Here is a 13126-nt window from a genome sequence, read left to right as displayed (position 1 = left end):
TGGTTGATTTAACTGTTGTCTTTTCAAACTGACAAAGCAAATACTTATTTTACACAACAAAAGATGAGTATTTTTACTTAAGTGAACAACAGGGCTGTGTTCATCAAATGCTGACAGATCTGGAGATTTGTTCAAGTATGAAACTGTCTATTTTGCAGCTCACAGATGGTACGGTGTCTAGCAAAAACAGACTAACAAAAAAAGGACTGGCATCATGTCCAGCTGCCTCACTGAGCCTTTGGACACATCAGCGCTGGATACAATCACTGCTTGTCAGCTCTCACACACGCAAATCTAAATGCCAGGTCAGACTGACATTGGCCTGTAATTTCCCCTGCTAACTGAGCTGAGCTCTTCCTTTCTTATCATTCTGACTGGAAATATAACAGCATGCTTAAGAGATTATTGGCTAATCCTGGTGAAAATGTAATATTCAGGGGAAACAGAAAACACCTTAAGAAGTTTTTGCTCAGTATGTCACAAGAGTTCTTCTTCAGTGTAAATGATCAAGGACAGATAAAAGATGGCAGCCAGACCAAGGTATCAACATTAGCATCTTTCCAGATCTCCACAATGTAAAAGCCTAACAGGGCTGAGCATTTTATGCTGTGACATAATAAAGGACAGAGTCAAGAGACAGACAATTAAGGGACATGTACAACTTTTAAAAAGTAGAAAGGAAAATTTAAAGGAAAGCAAGGACTCTACTTGTAAAACTAGATTTCACTAAATTAATATCTTCCTCCATCCTAGTTATTAATTATATTAATAATTGGTGGTAGTTAATGGACCAGTACTGTTCATTAATTAAAAGAATAGTTTCTGCCTCTCTAATAAATTCATGCTAATAGCCTACAAAACTAATTCATGGTCTTTGGTTCAGAGCACACAATACACATTCTCTGCTTTTCTATCATTATCTATATTAGGCGAAAAAAATACTCGCCACAATCATTTCACATCTTGATTACTAGATGAAAAAAGACAGAAGGAAGAGGTCAAATGAACAGACCACACAGCTTTTTCTTTTCTTTTACTCCACTAGACTTTCAGGTTTCAGGACTTTTATTACAGACAGTAAAATTTCAACTCACTGGTAGGAAACATAATAATAATAGCTGATACAGATAAGAGCCTCTAGGTGTTTTAGCTCCTCCAAATTTGGTGGCTTAGTTCCTGATCTCGTAATGGTCTACCAGAGTTCATGCACAAGACACAAATAAATACAGAGATTTTTTTTCCTTATAAGAAAAATACTGTTACTTTTCATGTACACTAGATATACATGAATAAAATAAACTGGGTAACCCAAGGCTAAAATAATCTGTTTAGTTTTACACTATTATGTATTAAGACCTATACTTTCAGTGATCGGAGGTTGAACTATCACTATACTGTAATGTTTGACCTTAAATATTTTATGTTTAAATATTTATTTTTATTCATTGCTTAGTTTATTTATTTATATTTTCCATATTAAAGCAAATACATTTCTGGGTCACATAGGATTAAAAAAATGCTTCTTTAGCAGTGCAAGAGGTGGAAGGACTGAGATTGTGAAAGGACCCAATCAACAAGCACTTAAAAATAAGAGAAGAGTTTATGCCTTGAGGCAGGAGTGGCAGAGGGATCCTTTAGACAAAAAGAAACATCCAAATAAATGAGCTTTTACTCTGGAAGAATTGATCAGAGGGTGATATGTTTACTTTATTAGGTTACACTCATATTTAGCAATATTGATCATGATGTTGGTGTTTTTAGTATTTTATTCTGATGAGTCATTTAGAAAGCCAGAATCTATAATGCAAACAGTTTTTTTTCCTGTTTTTCTTATATGTTAGGACAAAATAATGATGACTAACCAACTGGATATAGTCGTCGTAGACTATGTCTATGACATATTGTTCCCTTGCTACTCAGAGAACCCCTTGGATTCTATCTATCTATCTATCTATCTATCTATCTATCTATCTATCTATCTATCTATCTATCTATCTATCTATCTATCTATCTATCTATCTATCTATCTATCTATCTATCTATCTATCTATCTATCTATCTATCTATCTATCTATCTATCTATCTATCTGGTATACACTACCAGTCAAAAGTTTGCACACCTTCTCATTCATTGTTTTTTCTTAATTTTTACTACTTTCTACATTGTAGATAGGGGAGACCGGGGATAGTTGTAATGTGGGTCAGTTGTAACACTTCCAATTTCTCCATTCAGGGCTAAGTTTCAAATGATGTGACTCATCCTGTGCATGCCCAATTCAGTTCTGCTATCACATGTGAAAAATCAGCACATTTTGTCAAACACAGACAATTTAACACGAAAAAAAGTAATTTGTATGCCAAAAAGTAAGTTTTTCTACTTTATTTCAATTTCTAATAGCATTATCTGCTTTGCAGTTAAACTCATCAAACCTAAATTATGTTATTTGTATGTCTATGGGGATATATTCTGTGTAGGTCTTTAGTGCTAATGTTTTAGCTGTTGGCTGTAATGTTAGCTAGTTCATGGCTATAGGAGTCTGGGTCAGTTGTAACAGCAACAGTCTGGATTAGTTGTAACAATAATGCAGATGTTACAACTTACCACACTATTACTTTAACTTATATTAAACAAGTTGGGGCAACGACATCAGCAGAGAGAGGTTCACTGGTCACTTTGTATATGTGGTTAATGCCATTGGCAACACAATTCCTCCACTGTTTGTGTTCCCACACATACATTATGCAGACCTCTGTGTCAGAGATGGACCAGTAGGAAGTACTGGTAGTGGAAATAAATCAGGATGGGTGCAAGAAACAGATTTCCTCATCTTTCTGAAGCACTTTGCAAACCACACCAAGGTAAGCCATGATAAAAAGTAATGGAATTGCGATGCTGGTGAACAACTACATTTTTTCAGCTTCATTGTTATGTTCAAAATTGGTGCAAGAGTTGTAGGTTATAATGCCCACTGAGCCAATGAGGCCAAACTCAAGGAAGACCAGCCAAAATTAATGAAATATTCAGTTGCAGAAAATTCCAGAATTTGTCATTTTTGGGGGGTTGGAATATGTTCAAAAGCTAGATTTCTGCATTCTGTCACACACACACACAGCTACATAAATGGCTCTAAGTGCATTCATGTGTTGAATAAACAAAGATTACATGTTAATATTTTGTTAGTACCCTTATTTCATTGTGTTACATTTTACCCCAGGGTATGTTACAACTAACCCAGACTATGGGGTTAATTGTAACATTTCACTCTTTGTGTTTGAGACCATACCATGCAATGGGTAATTGTGCTGCAGAGAAAATAGCTGCACTATTTAATAGCAGAGACATGTAAATACTTTGCATTACATTTTGAATCCACTAGAGCTCCAATTTACAGACAGAAATGTCAAAAATGTTACAACTATCCCCGGTCTCCCCTACATATTGAAGACATCAAATATATGAAGCAAGATACATGGAATTATGTAGCAAAGAAAAAAATGATAATAACACTAACTCTGTTTTAGATTTTAGATTCCTCAAAGTGGCCACCCTTTACTTTGTTGATAGCACTGCAAACCTTTGGCCCTCTCTCAATGAGCTTCATGATATACTCACGTGAAATGGTTTTTACTTCACAGGTGTGCCTTGTCAGGGTTCATTTGTGGAATTTCTTTATGGGGTTGGGACCATCAGTTGTGTTGTGCAGAAGTTGGATGGATACAGAGCTGAAAGCCCTATTTTGAAATTTGTGTCCCCAAGTACAGTGCTGCTGCTGAGGATAAATGAAACAGAGTTACCAGCCTTAGAAATCACAAGTTAGCAGCACCTCAGATTACAGCCCATATAAAACACATGTCTAAATCAACTGCTCAGAGTTGATATATGTACAGGGTGGGCCATTTATATGGATACACCGTAATAAAATGGGAATGGTCGGTGAAATTAAAGTCCTGTTTGTGGCACATTAGTATATGTGAGGGGGCAAACTCCTCAAGATGGGTGGTGACCATGGTGGCCATTTAGAAGTCATCCATCTCGGATACAACTTTTGTTTTTCCAATAGGAAGAGGGCCGTGTGACACATCAAACTTATTGGTAATGTCACAAGAAAAACAATGGTGTGCTTGGTTTCAACATAACTTTATTCTTTCATGAGTTATTTACAAGTTTCTGACCACTTATAAAATGTGTTCAATGTGCTGCCCATTGTGTTGGATTGTCAATGCAACCCTCTTCTCCCACTCTTCACACACTGATAGCAACACCGCAGGAGAAATGCCAGCACATGCATCCAGTATCCGTAGTTTCAGGTGCTGCACATCTTGTATCTTCACACCATAGACAATTGCCTTCAGATGACCCCAAAGATAAAAGTCCAAGGGAGTCAAATCGGGAGACCTTGTGGGCCATTCAACTGGCCCACGATGACCAATCCACTTTCCAGGAAACTGTTCATCTAGGAATGCTCGGACCTGGCACCCATAATGTGGTGGTGCACCATCTTGCTGGAAAAACTCAGGGAACGTGCCAGCTTCAGTGCATAAAGAGGGAAACACATCATCATGTAGCAATTTCAAATATCCAGTGGCCTTGAGGTTTCCATTGATGAAGAATGGACCCACTATCGTTGTACCCCATATACCACACCAAACCATCACTTTTGTTGGTCCAACAGTCTTGGAGGGATCCATCCAATGTGGGTTAGTGTCAGACCAATAGCGGTGGCTTTGTTTGTTAACTTCACCGTTCACATAAAAGTTTACTTCATCACTGAACAAAATCTTCAGCGTGAACTGAGGGTCCTGTTCCAATTTTTGTTTTGCCCATTCTGCAAATTCTGTGCGCCGATCTGGGTCATCCTCGTTGAGATGCTGCAGTAGCTGGAGTTTGTAAGTGTGCCATTTGTGAGTAGCTAATATCCGCCAAAGGGATGTTCGACTAATGCCACTCTCCAGTGACATGCGGCGAGTGCTACGCTGTGGGCTCATGCTGAATGAAGCTAGGACAGCCACTGATGTTTCTTCATTAGTGACAGTTTTCTTGCATCCACATTTTGGCAAATCCAACACTGAACCAGTTTCACGAAACTTAGCAAGCAGTTTGCTAACTGTACCATGGGAGATGGGTGGTCTTGTAGGGTGTCTTGGAAAGTGGATTGGTCGTCGTGGGCCAGTTGATCTGACCCCCTTAGACTTTTATCTTTGGGGTCATCTGAAGGCAATTGTCTATGGTGTGAAGATATGAGATGTGCAGCACCTGAAACTACGGATACTGGATGCATGTGCTGACATTTCTCCTGTGTTGCTATCAGTGTGTGAAGAGTGGGAGAAGAGGGTTGCATTGACAATCCAACACAATGTGCAGCACCTGAAACTACGGATACTGGATGCATGTGCTGACATTTCTCCTGTGTTGCTATCAGTGTGTGAAGAGTGGGAGAAGAGGGTTGCATTGACAATCCAACACAATGGGCAGCACATTGAACACATTTTATAAGTGGTCAGAAACTTGTAAATAATTCATGACCACGGTGAGGACATCGACAGCCTTACTACATGCATTACTGACTATATAAACTTCTGTGTGGATAACACTGTACCTACCAGGACTGTACGGTGTTTCTCCAACAACAAACCTTGGATTACCCCAGAAATTAAAACCGTCCTCAAGCAGAAGAGGAGGGCCTTCAAATCCAGAGACAAAGAGGAGTTGAAAAGGGTGCAGAGAGAGCTGAGGGGACTGATAAGGAATGGGAAGGAGAGCTACAGGCAGAAGATGGAGAACCAGCTTCAACAAAACAACGTTGGTGAAGTCTGGAGAGGCCTCAGAACCATCTCGGGCCACAAACAGCAGAACTCTCTGCCTGGGAGGGATGTGAGATGGGCAAATGAACTGAATCATTTCTTCAACAGATTTGATTCAGCCATGAGGCAGTCTGCAACATCGGCTGCAGACCCCACTGCTGCTGTTCCACCTCAGACACTTCACACCTCCTCTATTCACCCTGCTCACTCCCCCCCACCCCCAACAACAGCATCCAATACACACTCAACACAAGGCTCCAGCCTGTCTCTCTCAACCACCCAGGTTAGGAGGGAACTGAGGAGGATTAATGGCAAGAAGGCAGCGGGTCCAGATGGCATCAGCTCGAGGGTCGTCAGGTCCTGCGCGGACCAACTGTGTGGGGTGATGGAGCACCTCTTCAACCTGAGCCTGAGGTTGGGAAGAGTCCCACAGCTCTGGAAAACCTCCTGTGTTGTACCAGTGCCAAAGACTTCAAGCCCCAAGGACCTCAACAGCTACAGGCCGGTGGCTCTGACATCCCACCTGATGAAGACCCTGGAGCGGTTGGTCCTGGCTCAGCTTCGGCGCCTAATAAGCTCATCACTGGACCCACTTCAGTTTGCCTACCAGCCTGGCATTGGAGCGGATGATGCCGTCATTCACCTCCTACATCGTTCCCTCGCTCACCTGGAGACCGCTGGAAGCACTGTGAGAATCATGTTCTTTGATTTCTCCAGTGCCTTCAACACCATTCTTCCCTCGGTTCTAAAGGACAAGCTGGTGAACTCTGGAGTGGACCATCACCTCACTACCTGGATCCTGGACTACCTCACCGACCGACCACAGTATGTGAGGACTCAGGGCTGTGTGTCGGACAGGGTCGTCTGCAGTACGGGGGCCCCACAGGGAACGGTTCTGGCTCAGTTCCTCTTCACCATCTACACTGCAGACTTCTCCCACAATTCCACCCAGTGCTTCCTGCAGAAGTTCTCTGATGACTCTGCAATAGTCGGCCTCATCACTGATGGGGACGACAAGGAGTACAGAGGTCTGACCCAAGACTTTGTGGACTGGTGCCAGCTGAACTACCTCCAGATCAACGCCAGTAAAACCAAGGAACTGGTGGTAGACTTCCGCAGGCACAAGCATTCTCCACTGCAACCACTGAACATCCAAGGTATGGACATTGAGGCTGTGGACAGCTACAGGTACCTTGGTGTTCATCTGAACAATAGACTGGACTGGACTCATAACTCAGACGCCCTCTACAGGAAAGGGCAGAGCAGGCTGTACCTGCTGCGGAGACTCAGGTCGTTTGGAGTGGAGGGCCCACTCCTGAAGAAATTCTATGACTCTGTTGTGGCTTCTGCTATCTTTTATGGTGTGGTCTGCTGGGGCGGCAGCATCTCTGCTGGGGACAGGAAGAGACTGAACAGGGTGATCCGAAGGGCCAGCTCTGTTCTAGGATGCCCTCTGGACCCAGTGGAGGTGGTGAGTGACAGGAGAACGGAGGCTAAGCTGTCATCCCTGATGGACAACATCTCCCACCCCATGCAGCAGACTGTGACAGCACTGAGCAGCTCCTTCAGTGGGAGACTGCGGCACCCACGGTGTGGGACGGAGAGATTTCGCAGGTCTTTCCTCCCCACTGCTGTCAGACTCCATAATAAAGACTTTAACTGATCAAGCACACACATCCATACATATGCAATAATACTAAGTGCAATAATCCTTTCTGTCATCGTTGTATTTTTACTCAGTTGTATATAGTATTTGTATTTGTATTCTATTTTTATCTTATTGTATATTTATTTTATTTTATTCTACTGTATATAGTATTTTATTTTATTCTATTCTGTACAGTTGTGTACTGTATTTATTCTTATTGTATTCTAATTTTTGCCTCATAACTCTTGCACTGTCCACTTCCTGCTGTGACAAAACAAATTTCCCACGTGTGGGACTAATAAAGGTTATCTTATCTTATCTTATGAGGAGTTTGCCCTCTCACATATACTAATGTGCCACAAACAGGACTTTAATATCACCAACCATTCCCATTTTATTACAGTGTATCCATATAAATGGCCCACCCTGTACACACAGGGTATATATATATTTAAGCTGGATATGCCCTTGGAACAGTAAGGGTCCCTAGGCTAGACCCCACGTCCTAACCAAGCCTACACAACCGGTCAAAAGTTTGGAGTATATACTGCAGACCTTTTGGCCTTTTCTTTCTTTTCTGACAACTCTGACTGAGCCCTCACAAAAAATGAATTTCTAACATGAGAACACATGTATCTGCCCTAGGTGTACTGCAACTAGAAATTAGTCTCAAACTCTGAGATTGCTTCAAATTTTGTCTAGTTTAAGGTCAACATTAGCCTGTCTCAGATTCACCTCCATTTTTGGTGTTGGTACTGTCTGCCCCTACCTCTGTGTGTCAGAATTTGTGATGTGAGTTAATGTGTTTCCTCATCACGATGGTCTGCAGGAGCACCCCCTCCCTAAAGCTTTAGCTCTGTGTGTGTGTCTGATAACTGTGGCTGTAGCTTGGACACACGCAGTCAGTGAAAGTGAAAGGAACTTAATAAGCCAGTCCAAATAGAACAAAGGAAGGAGAGCTGAGGCTGCATGTGTTCTGCGTCTGGGTGTGTTCAGCTCTATGACACTGTGAGGTGAATTTTCTTTTCACTAGTGATTAGCAGGGATAAAAAAAAAATCAAATTCCCTGCTAGAGTCCTGAGGTCATATATATATATATATATATATATATATATATATATATATATATATATATATATATATATATATATATATATATATATATAAGTATATATAATATATATAAGTTGTATCTTAGCACTGCTACCAAAAAAGGCATAACTTTTGTGTTGAGTTGTGTTGCACTTCTCACGATTTCATTGGTTGTAGTTAGCGAGGAGTTAACGAATATTTTCTGGCAAGTTGGCATCTTACACACAAACTACAGGCAACTATAGAAATGGAAAAAAGGGACAATAATACCAGAGCATCAAACTTTATAATTGAGTAACTCGTGTTAACTGTCATTAGATAATAGAAAATCTTAATATTTCTATAACTGCAATATCTTAGTTTCATGAAATGAGAATACAAGGTGACAGATGTCTCAGATTTACATTCTTTCTTATTTGCACTCTCATAATATCCAACAGATGTTTTTTCTTTTAAATAAACACATCAAGTCTGATTGTGATTAGCTTCAAAATCCCTCAGACCACCAGATTCTTCTCCTTTTTAAGACAAACATATCTTTTAAAGCCAGACTTGCCAGTTGTAAGGATATAATTTTTTACAGTTTATTCATTTAGGAGGTGCTTTTGGTGAAGATCACATGAAATAAGTGCATTAGGGCTGTATGTGATAGAAATATTGCCGCATCCTGATAGGTTTTTGTTAGAAAATAAAAATAAAAAGAGGTTGCCCAGTAAAGCTGTATTATGAGCACATTTCAACCTGAGGATTCTATTATTTCTTGGACAGGATAATATTAGGATATTTTAATTTTTACTAGAACCTACCTATGTTCTCACTGCTCCATAATCAGGCCATCAATCAAGAATGTTCTGGTCTGGGCTGTACACACCTCCAGATTTACTGACTACATTTATAGCTGTATCTGTAGGTATAACTGCAATGCTGCTGTCATTTAGTGAAATAGACTAGCACATGCTATAATTTGCCAGTGACCCTAATGACAGAGACTTTAGACTACTATGTGCTCTATATTCCAAACTCCAGATGGTGTACAGTATCTGTCTATCTATCTTAGTGTCCAAAAATGCTGCTCCAGAGGTGGACTAGTATGAGGTGCCGTAAGGGACATTATTACTGAAACGCTCTCACACACACAACTGAAACGCTCTCACACACACAACTGAAACGCTCTCACACACACTACTAAAACACTCTCACACACACTACTGAAATTTTAGCTCTCACACACACTACTGAAACGCTCTCACACACACAACTGAAACGCTCTCACACACACAACTGAAACGCTCTCACACACACTACTGAAACGCTCTCACACACACAACTGAAACGCTCTCACACACACTACTGAAACGCTCTCACACACACAACTGAAACGCTCTCACACACACAACTGAAACGCTCTCACACACACAACTGAAACGCTCTCACACACACTACTGAAACGCTCTCACACACACAACTGAAACGCTCTCACACACACTACTGAAACGCTCTCACACACACTACTGAAATTTTAGCTCTCACGCACACTACTGAAACGCTCTCACACACACAACTGAAACGCTCTCACACACACTACTGAAACGCTCTCACACACACCACTGAAACCAGAGGCATTTCTGCTGAACAGGAAGTTGTTTCCTGACAAGGAAACTGATGGAAAAAGTGGTATATTTCAAAACACTACAAGGATTTCTACTCAGCAACCTGCTAGTACAGCAGTCCCCAACCTTTTTTGCGCCACGTAAACAATATAAAAAATAAAAAAACGATAAATACCATGAAAACCATAAATAGAAATGTGTTCGAATTTTTGTGGAGGAATAAAACCCATTACATAGAAAGATCTCAGCTTGTGAAGGGATACAATAAAGGTGGTATCAAAACTCCAGAATTGGAATTTATGGTTGGCACCCTTAGAATTAAATGGTTAAAATCTTGTCTGTCACAGCCAGACTCTACTTAGCTCCACATCCCATGATTCTTGTTTAATAAAATAGTATACAGGATTAGACTTTATTTTGAAATGTGATTTTGCGGCAAATAAAATCCCCATAAAGATATCAAACTTTCCAAAACAGACGTTGCATTTTTGGGAAAATGAGATTTACCCACAACTTCTCCCCATAATTCAACCTTATGGAATAATAGGGTAATAACACTTAATCAAAAATCAATTTTCAAGAGTGACTGGTTTGAACAAAAATATTATATTCATAACAGATTTGTTGGATGATAACGGTGTCATTCTAAGTTACACAGACTTTTCAGAAAAATATTGTCTAAACTGTTCTCAAAGAGAATATAACAAATTTTGTGAACTGGTCCCACTGCCTCTGCTTCATTTGATTAAAATTTTTATGATATACAATAATTTCTCATCAGTGCTCCCAAATTTATTGCTAGGGCAATGTCAGCTGTTTGATAAAAATGCAATAAGAAATTTATTAGTAGTTTCTTCAAAGACAAAATATTTCATAGTTACAACAGAATGGTTACATGGCATGGTTCTAATTTAGTTATTTCATATACACTGGATAAAGCATACTAAAAATTTATGAAATAGCCTATTCTACCTAAAGTTAAAGAAACACACTTTAAACAAAACTGTGGCAGAATTTCTAAAAAAAGAGATTTGGCTTTGAGGTGGATCAGTGTTCTTTTTGTACTGATGAAAATGAAACCCTAGAACATCTTTCCTATGCCCTATCACACAATGTATTTGGTGCAACTTAAAAAATTGGATTTCCCTAAATATTAATGATGTGCCACTGTTTGAATTACATCATAATTTTTTTTATATGGATCATCTAGCATTGGATGTCTCAGACATTATTAACATCATCATACTTGTTGAGTATTGCAGCATCGACAGCGATCAACTCGAAGGAAAATGACGACGGAGGCAAAAATGTCCTTAATATTTTTGGGAACTTTATTCCTCATCAACATGCGGCAAAACTTTTCTCATGGGTGCCATTTTCGTTGTGGTATACTTTTTTTTTTTCTTAGGGGCGTGATGACGCAGCATCCGTGCTCTTACAATGAAACAGTGCCTCCTTGTGGTGGCAACTAAAATACTGTCTCTGTTAAACCACAGTAACCATAATGCAGTTAAACACTGTACAACATGAGTAGACACAATGAATATCTTAACAATACTTTTGAGTAAATATCATATCCATTGTGCTAAATGGAGGAACGCTAAGCCTTCTCTCCCTGGTTTTATTGATGATTTTAAGATATTTTTCTTTGCTAAAAAAAGACAAAAAGCACATATGCCAAAAAAATAACCAGGATAATGCACGTCTCCCGCTATTCTAAATTTTGACTTATGCTGAGGCTAATATATTGTTAAGTAATGCAGCTGTCTCACTGAGGTCCAGAATCGATTTGTTCCACGATTCGATTCAATTCAATTCGATTTGATTATGGGGAATTTTGACAGTCAGAAATATTATAATTCAGATCAGTACATTTACATATTTTTGTATTTAAAAAAAGGAAGCTGACACACGCAAGACTTTATCAAAGGTGTGAGCATCACAGCAGATGCCTTTGTGTCAAAGTAGCTGAAGATAAAACACATAAAAACATGAAGGTGGTTTTCCTGGCCTGGGATTTTATAAAAAATATTCTGCAGTACATCAAAAACAAAAGAAAATCATTAACATATGAACGTTACCTCTGACGTTACAGCGGTTTTATTAGAGACACGGCTAACGTTTTGCATTTTTCATAATTTTAAAAAGTTTAAATTTATTCAGTATTGAACGGCAGAAATTAGGTTTTCTTTTCGGAAGTATGTAAAATGAAAAAAAAAAAAAAAAACAGCGGCTGACTGCGCTGTAAACAACAGTAGACTTGTGCCTAACAAGCAAGCGAATAATGCAGAAAACAGATTTTTAGAGGGAAACTGTTCTTGAAGTACAGAGAGAGAGAAAGAAAGAGAGAGGGCTGTGCATGACATGCGATTTTATCGTGGTGGAAGCAAAACAGTTAGGGAATTCATGACGATGTTTATGTGAAGCGCAGTTTGGATCTCCTTTTGCTGCTGGTTCAGTCAATATTGTTTGGAGAGAGATAAAACTAACAGCTTTAGAATCGGTGCAAAAACGGCGTGAAAACAAAGCGCGGACCTGCCGACAGATCAGAGTCAGCGAGCTGTCGGCTTTCAGCCCCGACCGTGTCCGTGCTGTCGGGTGAGAAAGGCGACATCTCACTGATTCTGATCCGCGGGTCCGCGCTGTGTGTTTACGTCTTTGTGCAGAAGCCATGTACCTGCTCTCATTTACTGTCTTAGCTGTTTGGTGGTTGTTGAAATTTTGTGAGGTTTCACCAGAGATTCTGGCATTTCGGGTAAAATAAATTTATATTAAAAAATCGATTCAGGATTTTAATGAATCGATTTCACGTTATCCAAGCCAGAATCGATTTTAATCAATAAATTGATTATAAAAACCCACCCCTAACTAACAGGTTGCTGAGTAGACATCTGTGTAGTGGTTTGTTTGAAATCTAACACTTTTTCCTTCAGTTTCCTTGTCAAGAATTAACTTCCTGTTTAACTGAAATGCC

Source organism: Rhamphochromis sp. 'chilingali' (assembly GCF_963969265.1).
Source record: "Rhamphochromis sp. 'chilingali' genome assembly, chromosome: 8".
NCBI classification, from domain to species: domain Eukaryota; kingdom Metazoa; phylum Chordata; class Actinopteri; order Cichliformes; family Cichlidae; genus Rhamphochromis; species Rhamphochromis sp. 'chilingali'.
This window is presented reverse-complemented; position numbering follows the sequence as displayed.